The sequence below is a fragment of the Drosophila miranda genome (genome assembly GCF_003369915.1).
Source record: "Drosophila miranda strain MSH22 chromosome Y unlocalized genomic scaffold, D.miranda_PacBio2.1 Contig_Y1_pilon, whole genome shotgun sequence".
Classification (NCBI taxonomy): Eukaryota; Metazoa; Arthropoda; class Insecta; order Diptera; family Drosophilidae; genus Drosophila; species Drosophila miranda.
In genome coordinates, this window is record NW_022881603.1 from 45,286,942 (window position 1) to 45,301,180 (window position 14,239).

A 14,239-nucleotide genomic window follows, 5' to 3' on the forward strand; every position below is an offset into this window, starting at 1 on the left:
TCTCCTTATATGTTTAATATACATGTCATTTACAAATCTATTTTCTTATAACAATTTGATTTGTGTACTTAATCTAATTAGCGTATATAAAATTTATGTGATTTCGTATTTTTCTTTCTTCTTAATCTGTTTAGTATTTGTTTCAGTGTTTAATTTGTACATAATTTGATTTCATAATTCCTTTCTTTATATTATTTTATTGTTAAATACGCTTTACTACCTTCCCTGCCTCACGTGGTCTCAACTCTCTCCTGGTGGGTGTTGGTTGAGAAACTATTTGTTCATTGTTGGTTTTGGAATTGTCATCTACTGAACAATTGCTTTCGACATCAGGTGTTTTCGCATTAGGCGATGTATGATTGTTAGTGCTTTGGTTTCTAATTTGATCCAGGTGACGTTTTATTTCTCTGTTATTGTTCGCCAAAATACAACAATACGAACGCGGGCCCAGTTGTTGTTTTACAGTTGCCTGAGTCCAGCTTGCTTTGTTAGGATTTTTGTAGTCCCTAACCATAACTTTTTGACCCTTTAAAAATTCTGTGCTTCGTCTACCTTTGTGATTTACAACACACTCAGTCTGTTTTTTATTTATTATGCTTTCGACCGTAGGTGGTTTTAACAACGAAAATCTTGTTTTTAGTGTACGACCAAAAAATAATTTAGCAGGAGATTCGCCCGTAGTACAATGAATCGTATTTCGGTAATCGATCAAAAATCTATTTAAAATTGTATTAAAATCTTGTCTTTCATTAGCCTTTATGTTTACATATAGTGATTTCTTAACAGTCTTTACAAAATTTTCTGCTTGACCATTAGTCGCTGGATGTCCTGGAGCAGTAAAAATGTGATTACCACCATTGTTTTTCATAAACGTTTTAAAATCATCAGAAGTAAACTGTCGTCCATTGTCACTAACTAACACGTCTGGTAAACCACATCGACAAAATACTTCTCTAAGCTTGTTGATAGTAAACAATGAAGTTATTTCCTTCGTTTTGAATACTTCTGCCCATTTTGTATAAGAATCTATAATAACCAATAAATGAAAACCTCTAATTGGTCCTGCAAAGTCTATGTGTACTCGACTCCAAGCCTTTCCTGTGGATTTCCACGGTATTAACAGACTCTTTTCTGGACTTGATTGTAGTTCCTGACAAGGAATACAATCTCGAATTAATTTCTCAATTTCAGAATCCATGCAAGGCCACCACACATAAGAACGTGCTAACATTTTGGTTTTTACTATTCCCAAATGCGATGCATGAAATTCTGCTAAAATAGCTTGTCTCAGTTTGGTTGGAATTACTACTCTGTGTCCCCATAAGATACAATCATATTCCACTGAAAGTTCATTTGTTTTAGAGATGTAGGCAGAAAACTCGCTGCCTTTTAATCTTGTCTTCGAACCAGTGTTAATTGCCTCACAAACTTTTGATAATATTGGGTCACGTCGTGTTTCACGAGCTATTTCTTTGAAGCTAATTTTGAACACCTTTTCGGACTGTATAAAATGTATGTAATTATAGTCTTCGTTTGGTACAGCCGTTTCCCATTGAGGCATTCTTGAGAGTCCATCTGCTATATTTAAGGTCCCCTTTATGTGTTCAACTGTATATTGAAAACCTGACAAAGTCAGTGCCCATCTTTGCATTCGTGCAGAGGCCATCAATGGAAGTCCTTTCAGGTCTCCAAATATGCTTAGTAATGGTTTGTGATCTGTTCGAAGGATGAACTTGTTTCCTAAAAGATACTGTCTTAATTTACTCACACAGAACACTATAGCCAGGGCCTCTTTCTCGATTGTACTGTAATTATGCTCGCTTTTGGATAATGCTCTTGATACAAATGCTATTGGTTTGATATCTTCATTGCATTTATGTGATAAAACACCTGAAACTGCATGACTGCTAGCATCAGTCGTTAATACTAACGGTTGATCTGGGTTGTAGTGAACTAAAACTTGTTCAGAAGTTACTTCTTTCTTTACCACTTCATATGCACTCTGACATTCGCGTGTCCAATTAAATTTTGTATTTTTCTTTAATAATGCATATAAAGGACTCATTATCTGAGCGAAATTATTGATAAACTTTGAATAATAATTTACCATGCCTATGAAAGCTCTAAGCTGTGATACGGTGCAAACAATACACTCGCAACTCTATCATTGTTTTTGCTCAGTCCTATCCTGTCAATTGAAAATCCTAGGTAACAAATTTTGGATTTAAAGAACTCACATTTCTTGTCATTTAATTTAAGTCCAACTGATTTCAGTTTTCTAAGTACAGCTTTTAGGTTTGAAATATGTTCTTGAAGATCTCGTCCTGTAACTGTTATGTCATCTTGATAAACCACAACTCCTCGCATACCCTGAAACAACCCTTCCATTGTTTTTTGAAAAATAGCTGCTGCAGTTTTTATACCAAATGGTAAGCGTTTAACTTTCAATAGTCCAATATGTGTGCTCCAAGTACACAAATTTTGAGATTGCTCATCTAAATTTAGCTGATTGTAAGCATTTGACAGGTCAAGTTTTGAATACAGTGTACCCCCTTCAAGCGCTGCAAAAATGTCGTCTATTCGAGGTAGTGGATACTTTACGTCGACTAAAGACCGGTTTAATGTAACCTTATAGTCACCACAAATTCGTATGTCACCGTTTGGTTTTAAAATCGGTACCAAAGGTGTTGCCCATTCAGAACTAACAACTTGCTCTAAAATTCCATCATCTATGAATTTTCGTAACTGCACTTCAATCTTTTCTTTCCATGCTAATGGTACTGCCCTAGGCTTGAAAAATATTGGTTTTGCATCTTCTTTTAATAGTAACGATATCGTATTCGTAGTATATGAACCTAAACGAGGCTCAAAAACTTCAGCAAACTCCGATTTAATCTGTTCTGTAATTACAGAATTTGGTTCATTTACGTACACATTGTTCACCTGCATTAACTCAAAATTAAAAGCTCTCAAAAATGTTCTACCTAGCAAAGGTGGACTCACTGCATTGGTTACAACAACAACAATTTGTTTTTTTAGACCTCGATATTCGATCGTTGCATCGTACTCACCAATAACTTTGATTGAATCTCCATTGTAATCTACATATGGAACTAGACATTTTCTAAGTGGTCTGCTGGTATTTAAGCTTTCGTAAAATGTTTTTGGAACCAATGTGCACGGTGCACCAGTGTCGCAAGCAATTTTCGTTATGTTTCCATCAATTTTTACAGGTAAATAATATACTCCATTAGTTGAGGTTGTATCAACGCTATAGATAGAAAAGTTATAATTATCATTATCAAAATTATTATCAGAATAGGTGTCATGTTTTGTTTGAGATACATAATTTACGGATTTTTTTGATTTATTTTTACAAATGCTCGCCAAGTGACCTATTTTTCCACAGCTGTGACATTTGCATGCCTTATACTTGCAATTGTTTGAGTTATGATTTCGCCAGCCACAGTGTGTGCATGGCTGCTGCTTCTTTTCTCTGCCAGCGTCGCAGTCGTTTTCGCCGTCGCCGTCACCGTCGCTTCTGCCGCCTCTGTAACTCACGTTTCGGTTGCCCTTGAAATGACTTCTGCCGTTGCTCTTTGCTTGATCTCTGTTCTCGCCTCTTTGCCTCTGCCATTGACTAGTCCCGTTCTTTTGATGCATGTAGTTGACGTTGTGTTCTGTCTTCCTTGTGCTGATCTTCGTCTCCATGATCATCGCCTTCTTGAGTGCATCAGCCAGAGTTAGATTTTCGTCTTCTTCACATATTCTTTCATATATAGGGTTGGGAAGGCTCATCACAAATTGGTTTAATACAAACGCTTCCAGATTTGAGCCAAATTTGCATTCCAATGCCAATTGTTTAACTCGAGCATACCACTCCGCTACAGTCTCATCTTCACTTTTTGTGGACATGTGAAATTTTTTTCTTTCTCTGAATATGAGTGTAGGTGGTGTGTAGTGTGTTTTTAAAATTTCACATAATTCTTTGTATGCTTTTGATACGGGTGATACCGGATTGCACAAACTATGTAGTACAGTGTAAGCCGCTGTACCGATCGACTTCAACAAAACTGCCTTTTTTGTGTTTTCCTCTTTCACATTCAATTCGCACAAATGTATGTCGAATTTTTCCTTCCAAATGCAGAACGTTTCTTGGTGTGGCGAATACTCAGCAATTGTTGCCATTTGATAGAATGTTGGTGCTTCATTTTTCGTCATGTTGCTATTCATATATTATATGCACTTTTAACATGTGTATGTATATTAATACGTTTTATTTTATCCTCGTCGCCAATTATGTAGTGTATTGACACTCAGACTTAAGCACGCGTTGTCTTCCAGATTCTCTTTTATTCTATATCCCTTGGATGGTGTGACCGTATATAGATATTAATATAATACCTAACATCTCCACATAAAATTTGGTGACCCCGACGTGATCTCTGAGCGCAGATTCTGGGCTGGGGCGCCGAGACGTACTGGCAGAGGGTGCCAATGAAGTTGACCTGGGCGCGGTCGTTGACCTTCTTCTCAAATTGCTCGTTGAAGAGAATACTGGGCACGCTGGTGAGGGGCTCCTTGAGCCGCATTGTGGCTTCGCCGGCCTTACGAAGCAGCTGACTGCCCTCGGTGGTGTTGGCGCAGGTCTTGATGTTCTCCCAGTTGTTGATGTGGTGGCACAGCGCTGGCCGGGGTACACGTTGTCCGGGAAATTCTTGCCGGCCCGCATCAGGCAGTTGATGAAGTCGAGGGTGGTCAGCGACTCGCGCGTGTACTCAATCTGGTAGGCGTTGGCTTGGATGTGCTCGATGGCGCAGGCATGCACCTTGTTGCCGTAGCACTCGTTCGGTCCATGGTGGCAGGTGAAGGTCACCTCGGCGCCCTGCGTGAAGAACTGGGACTTGCCGAACGGCACAAATGTGAGATCCACCACATCGCGCAGCTCTCTTTACGGCCGGATACAGCTGCTCCGTAATGAACTTGGCGCTGTCCGGGCACAGGGACTCGTAGTAAATGGCAATGGGCACCTTGCCAGCGCTGTGGACGGAGGCGACAAGGCAGCCCAGCAGCAGGCAGACACCAATGAATTTGTGACTCATTTCGCTTTTTATGGAATTTTCGGACACGTAACCAGCGGCAGTTCCTTTGCGAGAGACGTCTAAGCGCGATTTGCAGAGATTTTTGACTGGAGGGGGGAGGGCTAATATATTTGCTTGCTACTAGGGCACTTGCAGGATCATGCTGGGTCGATTCCGTGCTCGGCGACGGCAACTCAGCGTCAGCGCCCGACTGCATGTGGAGCAGTGTGTGATGCTCGGCTTGGCAATTTCTACATGCCCCTGACTTGCAGCATTGCAATGAATGGCCTTTGTTGAGGCAGTTTAGACATAAATGGCGCTTCTTCACCTCCTTGTATCGAGAAAAAACAGGGAGATCTATAAATGCCTGGCATCGGGATATGTAGTGATCGGAGGATTTGCAATACTTGCATGTTGAGCTATTATGATCGTTAATGGAGGCGATTAGGGTGCTAGGTTTACTTTCTCCCACCTGCTGGCTAGGAATTGTTACCATAGCCGATCCCAAATTTTCCAGCATCCGACATCTTGCTTCCAAGAATGAGGCCATGCCTGACCACCGAGGCAATCCTGACGTCGGCAAGTTCTCTTCCCATTTCTCCTTGGTCTTGTGGTCCAATTTCGTGCCTATGATGAAGATCAGCAACCCATCGGAAATCTCCTGCGGGGTCGCCAAGGTCTGAAGTGCACGCAAGTGCGAATTGATTTTATCGCTGAGCGCGCGCAAGCCGATAGCCGAGCCCTTCTCCACCCCTTGCAGCCCGAAAATAGCCTTGACATGTGACTGAAAATGTAACAGTTTATTATCGAATCGCAACATTAGTAAATTCAACGCCTTGTCGTAATTCTCCTCAGAAAGTTCCAAGGAACGAATCGTATCCAGCGCAGCACCATCTAGACATACGCGAAGATATTGGAATTTTTCGATGATTGGTATACGATGGTCTTTGTGCACCATTGTCGAAAACATCGCGTGGTATTCTGGCCAATCCATGTAGCTCCCACCGAATCGCGGAAGCTGCAACTCGGGCATTCGAGAACGGCCTATACTATTATAGGCGAACAACGACGAATTCCCCTCGAGAGTATGCCGAGCCGTTGAATTGGCAACATTTACCGTGCGAGCAGCCATCAACTCCCGCGACAGCCTGGACCTAACCTTGACATAAACATTCAAAAAGTCCAGCCGGGCATCATGGGCTAACTGCAGGAAAACCAGCCTTTCAAGGCTCGTTTGAGCGGCATCGAAATCCGCATTCTTTCGCTCGATCTGCTCTAAGCGAGCTTGATCTTCTGCCTCATCTAACTCGGCAAGCTCTTCCTTGGTGAGAAAGCGATCCATGGCCAGTGGCAGAGCGAAAACAAGCGGAAACAGAACCAGTTCGAGACTATATCCAAGAAATAAGGAAGTTAAGGAGGTTCGGAACCTACACAGAGCAGGAAAAACTTGAAATAATATACCAGAACTGCCGGCTGCCGCTGAAACTATACGTGAAGAGTAGAGAATTCCAAACGCTGTCGGAATTGATTATCATCACAGAGGACTTCGAATAAATTGAGACAGATGCAGGACTCTCCAAGGTTACAGGTCGCCAATGGAATTACCCACAAAACGACCAACCAGCATGGCAAAGGACGCAATACCGACAAAGGAAATGTCAAAGATGTGGAATCTATGGGCACGAGGCCCGAACATGCAGCAGGGAACCCGTACTGTACTGCTGGACCTGCAACAAACAAGGAGTACGCACAATAGACTGTTGCAGAAAACAACCGGAAAACACACAGGGCGCAGGACCAACCCGCGAATCTCCTGTGGCCCAAAACCAGCTGAGCGGGACAACACATAACTAATATTTAACAAGAACCAACTTTTAGGACGGGCCAGGATTGGATCACAACTGATGGAAGTAATAAGCAACAAGATGCATGATAAACGAAAGGGCGGCCAAAAAACTAAAAGGAGAAGGTATCGCGGATCGAAGCACTCGGAGAACAACACGAAGAATCAAACTAACAGTAGAACTAGGGGGAAAAGAAACCACCCAATCATTCCTAATCATGACAGGGGTACCAGACACCCCCATACTAGGAATGGAATTCTTAAAGGAGGCAGGCACATCAATAACGTGCGGAGAAGCCACAATCAACTTCAACGGGGAACCAAACCCAAAAAAAAAAGAGGAAAGCGCAAGACATTCGGTAACAGAGCCAACGGACGAGGAAATCGAAAAATGGATCACAACGGAGGTACAGAAATCCAACACTCTTGAAGGGTGAGCAATGTTACGAAAAATCGGATATTTCTGAAGGATGACAGACCAGTCAAACAGAGGTATTACCCAAGAAACCCAGCGCAAATGGAAATCATCAACAAAGAGATCAGCGAACTCATAAGGCAAGATCTAATAGAACCATCACAAAGCCCATACAGCTCACCGATTGTCCTCATAAAAAAGAAAACTGGAGATTGGAGGGTCTGCGTGGACTACAGACTGTTAAACGAAAAAACAGAGAAGGATGCATACCCATTACCACGGATGGACTTTATTCTAAATCAGCTTAAAGAGGCTAAATACATTAGCACGCTCGACTTAAAGTCGGGTATTGGCAAATCCCAATGGAAAAACACAGAGCCGACACTACACAGCCTTTACAGCTCCCGGGCGATGATTGTACCACGCAGGTCATGCCATTCGGACTCACAACAGCACCTGCAACGTTCCAAAGAGCCCTAGACTTGGTAATCGGACCGGACATGGAACCATTCGCTTTCGCATACCTATACGACATAATCGTGATTGGGCGGACGAAAGTTGAACACATGCAGAAACTACAAACGGTATTCGAACGACTACGGACAGCAAACCTACGCATTAACGCAGCAAAATGCCACTTTTTCCAAAAGAAACTTAAATATCTAGGACACATGGTGAGCGAGGAAGGAATACACACAGACCCAGACAAAGTGGCGGCCATCAAAGAACTCACCGCACCAACTACACTGAAACAGCTGCATAGTTTTTTGGGCCTGGCATCTTGGTACCGCAGATTCGTACCAGCGTACACCGAACGAGCAAAAGCTCTACAAGACCTATTAAAAAAGGGGCAAAAATTTGAGTGGGGCGAAGCACAAGAGAACAGCTTCCAAGACCTAAAGCTGTGTCTAACGGAAGCACCAATATTAGCATGCCCAGACTTCAGAAAAACATTCATACTCCAAACAGACGCAAGCGACTGCGGCCTAGGAGCGGTGTTGACCCACTAAGATGCGGACGGAGAACATGTAATTTCCTACGCAAGCTCAAAAGCGAGGAAACCAAATACTCCGCAACGGAAAAAGAATGCCTAGCCATCTACTGGGGTAGACACAAGATGAGGATGTACCTAGAAGGCTACCAATCGTAATTACAGATCACCTAGCCCTCAAATGGTTAAATTCCATCGAAAGCCCATCCGGACGAGTAGCAAGATGGGCATTGGGACTGCAACCATTCTCATTCGAAATACGATATCGGAAAGGCAAGTTACCACGCAGAACCCGAATAGCAGAAATTGTAGAATGCGCTTGGTATCAAAACAAATGGAACCAAGTAGAGATGACACCAAAAGAAGCTACGGATTATACCATAAAACACGGAAGATTATACCGACACATACCAAGCCAAACCGACGAAGACGATCAACCCTGGAAACTGTGCGTTCCAAAACAAGAGAGACAGAGGGTACTAACCGAAAATCACACAGCCGGACATCTCGGGATCAGACGCACGAAAATCAGAATAAGGCAGCGATACTTTTGGCCAGGGCCAAGCAGAGACGTAACACGATTCGTACGAACATGCGAAAGCTGCCAAAAATTTAAGGTATCGCAGCAAGCATCGGCAGGCAAAATGCTGACCAAAATCGCAAACGCACCATGGGAAACAATATGCGTCGATTTCGTGGGACCACTCCCAAGGTCGCCGCACGGCAACACCGCACTAATCGTGTTTATCGATAAATTTTCGAAATTGGTGGAGGTCACACCTGCAAGAAGCGCAACAGCTAACGCATTCCTAAAGGCGTTCAGAGAAAAAATACTGGCGAGGGGAGGTGCACCAAAGCGATTGATCTCAGACAACGGCGTACAATTTAAAAGCAGAAAGACGAAACAGGTAATAAAAACGTGGGGCATCACCCAACAATTCACGGCACCATAAATGTAAAGGACAGTGTATCAAGCAGTTAACACTACCCCATCTGTTCGGAGCAGAACCCAGCCGATTAGCTGCTTGCCAAATAGCACCTAATTCTTGGCCCTCAGCCGCTTATTTTGTTTGTTACTTATGTCTATGTCACTCATTTGTTTGTTAAAGCTTTGCGCGTGCTTGCCCTGCTAAACATTCTCTGCCAGCTTGCTCTTCGCTATCTCCGCTTTGCGTCTGCCTACCGACGTCAGCCGAGCGAAGCTGCGCTTAGCGATCGGAGCGGCAATGTAAAGGGCAGGCAAGCCACACTTGCAATTTGGATGTCACGCATTAAAGAACATATCGTAATTTTATTTCTGCGCCGAGTTTTATTTAATTCGAAATAATTAGTCGGCCGATTGGGGATAAAAAAAACATTATCTCCACATAAAATTTGGTGACCCCGACGTGATCTTTGAGCGCAGATTCTGGGCTGGGGCGCCGAGACGTACTGGCAGAGGGTGCCAATGAAGTTGACCTGGGCGCGGTCGTTGACCTTCTTCTCAAATTGCTCGTTGAAGAGAATACTGGGCACGCTGGTGAGGGGCTCCTTGAGCCGCATTGTGGCTTCGCCGGCCTTACGAAGCAGCTGACTGCCCTCGGTGGTGTTGGCGCAGGTCTTGATGTTCTCCCAGTTGTTGATGTGGTTCTCGGTGGCACAGCGCTGGCCGGGGTACACGTTGTCCGGGAAATTCTTGCCGGCCCGCATCAGGCAGTTGATGAAGTCGAGGGTGGTCAGCGACTCGCGCGTGTACTCAATCTGGTAGGAGTTGGCTTGGATGTGCTCGATGGCGCAGGCATGCACCTTGTTGCCGTAGCACTCGTTCGGTCCATGGTGGCAGGTGAAGGTCCCCTCGGCGCCCTGCGTGAAGAACTGGGACTTGCCGAACGGCACAAATGTGAGATCCACCACATCGCGCAGCTCTCTTTACGGCCGGATACAGCTGCTCCGTAATGAACTTGGCGCTGTCCGGGCACAGGGACTCGTAGTAAATGGCAATGGGCACCTTGCCAGCGCTGTGGACGGAGGCGACAAGGCAGCCCAGCAGCAGGCAGACACCAATGAATTTGTGACTCATTTCGCATTTTATGGAATTTTCGGACACGTAACCAGCGGCAGTTCTGTTGCGAGAGACGTCTAAGCGCGATTTACAGAGATTTTTGACTCGAGGGGAGGGCTAATATATTTGCTTGCTACTAGGGCACTTGCAGGATCATGCTGGGTCGATTCCGTGCTCGGCGACGGCAACTCAGCGTCAGCGCCCGACTGCATGTGGAGCAGTGTGTGATGCTCGGCTTGGCAATTTCCACATGCCCCTGACTTGCAGCGTTGCAATGAATGGCCTTTGTTGAGGCAGTTTAGACATAAATGGCGCTTCTTCACCTCCTTATATCGAGAAAAAACAGGGAGATCTATAAATGCCTGGCATCGGGATATGTAGTGATCGGAGGATTTGCAATACTTGCATGTTGAGCTATTATGATCGTTAATGGAGGCGATTAGGGTGCTAGGTTTACTTTCTCCCACCTGCTGGCTAGGAATTGTTACCATAGCCGATCCCAAATTTTCCAGCATCCGACATCTTGCTTCCAAGAATGAGGCCATGCCTGACCACCGAGGCAATCCTGACGTCGGCAAGTTCTCTTCCCATTTCTCCTTGGTCTTGTGGTCCAATTTCGTGCCTATGATGAAGATCAGCAACCCATCGGAAATCTCCTGCGGGGTCGCCAAGGTCTGAAGTGCACGCAAGTGCGAATTGATTTTATCGCTGAGCGCGCGCAAGCCGATAGCCGAGCCCTTCTCCACCCCTTGCAGCCCGAAAATAGCCTTGACGTGTGCCTGAAAATGTAACAGTTTATTATCGAATCGCAACATTAGTAAATTCAACGCCTTGTCGTAATTCTCCTCAGAAAGTTCCAAGGAACGAATCGTATCCAGCGCAGCACCATCTAGACATCCACGAAGATATTGGAATTTTTCGATGATTGGTATACGATGGTCTTTGTGCACCATTGTCGAAAACATCGCGTGGAATTCTGGCCAATCCATGTAGCTCCCACCGAATCGCGGAAGCTGCAACTCGGGCATTCGAGAACGGCCTATACTATTATAGGCGAACAACGACGAATTCCCCTCGAGAGTATGCCGAGCCGTTGAATTGGCAACATTTACCGTGCGAGCAGCCATCAACTCCCGCGACAGCCTGGACCTAACCTTGACATAAACATTCGAAAAGTCCAGCCGGGCATCATGGGCTAACGCAGGAAATCCAGCCTTTCAAGGCTCGTTTGAGCGGCATCGAAATCCGCATTCATTCGCTCGATCTGCTCTAAGCGAGCTTGAAGTTCTGCCTCATCTAACTCGGCAAGCTCTTCCTTGGTGAGAAAGCGATCCATGGCCTTTAGTTGGCGCGCAATGGACTCGGCCTTGTGCTTGTAGAAATCTACATCACTCGGCATTGCTGCGTTCGCGACATTGGTAGGCTCAGGTGCTGCCATGTTGAGGTTTTAAAAGAGTCAGTCAGCACGACCGAAAAAGACACCCTGTATACGTATAAACGTGGGTTCTCCCACCTGCTGGCTATTGCAAATCCTCCGATCACTACATATCCCGATGCCAGGCATTAGCTGTAATCCCTTTGCTTTCGGTTCCCACGTTTATACGTATTTTTCGGTCGTGCTGAGTGACTCTTTTAAATCCTCAACATGGCAGCACCTGAGCCTACCAATGTCGCGAACGCAGCAATGCCGAGTGATGTAGATTTCTACAAGCACAAGGCCGAGTCCATCGCGCGCCAACTAAAGGCCATGGATCGCTTTCTCACCAAGGAAGAGCTTGCCGAGTTAGATGAGGCAGAAGTTCAAGCTCGCTTAGAGCAGATCGAGCGAATGAATGCGGCTTTCGATTCCGCTCAAACGAGCCTTGAAAGGCTGGATTTCCTGCAGTTAGCCCATGATGCCCGGCTGGACTTTTCGAATGTTTATGTCAAGGTTAGGTCCAGGCTGTCGCGGGAGTTGATGGCTGCTCGCACGGTAAATGTTGCCAATTCAACGGCTCGGCATACTCTCGAGGGGAATTCGTCGTTGTTCGCCTATAATAGTATAGGCCGTTCTCGAATGCCCGAGTTGCAGCTTCCGCGATTCGGTGGGAGCTACATGGATTGGCCAGAATTCTACGCGATGTTTTCGACAATGGTGCACAAAGACCATCGTAAACCAATCATCGAAAAATTCCAATATCTTCGTGGATGTCTAGATGGTGCTGCGCTGGATACGATTCGTTCCTTGGAACTTTCTGAGGAGAATTACGACAAGGCGTTGAATTTACTAATGTTGCGATTCGATAATAAACTGTTACATTTTCAGGCACACGTCAAGGCTATTTTCGGGCTGCAAGGGGTGGAGAAGGGCTCGGCTATCGGTTTGCGCGCGCTCAGCGATAAAATCAATTCGCACTTGCGTGCACTTCAGACCTTGGCGACCCCGCAGGAGATTTCCGATGGGTTGCTGATCTTCATCATAGGCACGAAATTGGACCACAAGACCAAGGAGAAATGGGAAGAGAACTTGCCGACGTCAGGATTGCCTCGGTGGTCAAGCATGGCCTCATTCTTGGAAGCAAGATGTCGGAAGCTGGAAAAGTTGGGATCGGCTATGGTAACAATTCCTAGCCAGCAGGTGGGAGAAAGTAAACCTAGCACCCTAATAACATCCATTAACGATCATAATAGCTCAACATGCAAGTATTGCAAATCCTCCGATCACTACATATCCCGATGCCAGGCATTAGCTGTAATCCCTTTGCTTTCGGTTCCCACGTTTGTACGTATACAGGGTGTCTTTTTCGGTCGTGCTGAGTGACTCTTTTAAAACCTCAACATGGCAGCACCTGAGCCTACCAATGTCGCGAACGCAGCAATGCCGAGTGATGTAGATTTCTACAAGCACAAGGCCGAGTCCATTGCGCGCCAACTAAAGGCCATGGATCGCTTTCTCACCAAGGAAGAGCTTGCCGAGTTAGATGAGGCAGAAGATCAAGCTCGCTTAGAGCAGATCGAGCGAATGAATGCGGATTTCGATGCCGCTCAAACGAGCCTTGAAAGGCTGGATTTCCTGCAGTTAGCCCATGATGCCCCGCTGGACTTTTCGAATGTTTATGTCAAGGTTAGGTCCAGGCTGTCGCGGGAGTTGATGGCTGCTCGCACGGTAAATGTTGCCAATTCAACGGCTCGGCATACTCTCGAGGGGCCGTTGTATATTTATTTAGGTCAGTAGTGCATGTCACATATTTATATTTAGAGCATATTATCGTTTATTTATTTAGGTGGCTGGGAAATCTTAACCTTTTATGGCCAGCTATTTGTCTAGGTCTAATCATACGATTTTGTATTTTTATACAACGGACAGCTGCATGCATTTGTGTACATACACTGTTAAGATATTTACAGCACTATCATTAAACACATTCTGGATGACCTGCATGTGGTAAAATCTCACACCATCTGCATGATAACCATTGTGACCGTCATAAATCTGACCCTTGGAATATTCCACTGTTGGATTTGTAGTAATTGCTTAGTCCTAAATATATATAACACATTTCCCTAGCAATATTATACTCAGAACTAATTAAACATACCTAATATCCTAAGTAAACAATTATACTCATAGAACTTGTATATAAACCTCGCATTTTACCAAATAAAATCAGTACGAAAGAAAACTCTGACGTATTCACATCTCCGAAGCCCAATTTGTTCAAGTACCGATTGCGGCGACCATTTGTTACTGGTACATGAACCGGTAGCATACAAATTTACATATTCAGCATACGATTGTCATATTGACAATCACCACAGAATCAAGTGAATCTACATCAACAGATTCATTTGATTTATTCAGTCACTTATCACCGTCTTTGATGCAGCA

At 44.8% G+C, this 14,239-nt stretch overlaps 1 pseudogene; it reads right to left on the bottom strand.

Moving 5' to 3' along the window:
• LOC117191699 overlaps positions 1–14,239 on the bottom strand; it is a 51,884-nt pseudogene that overhangs the window by 11,572 nt on the left and 26,073 nt on the right.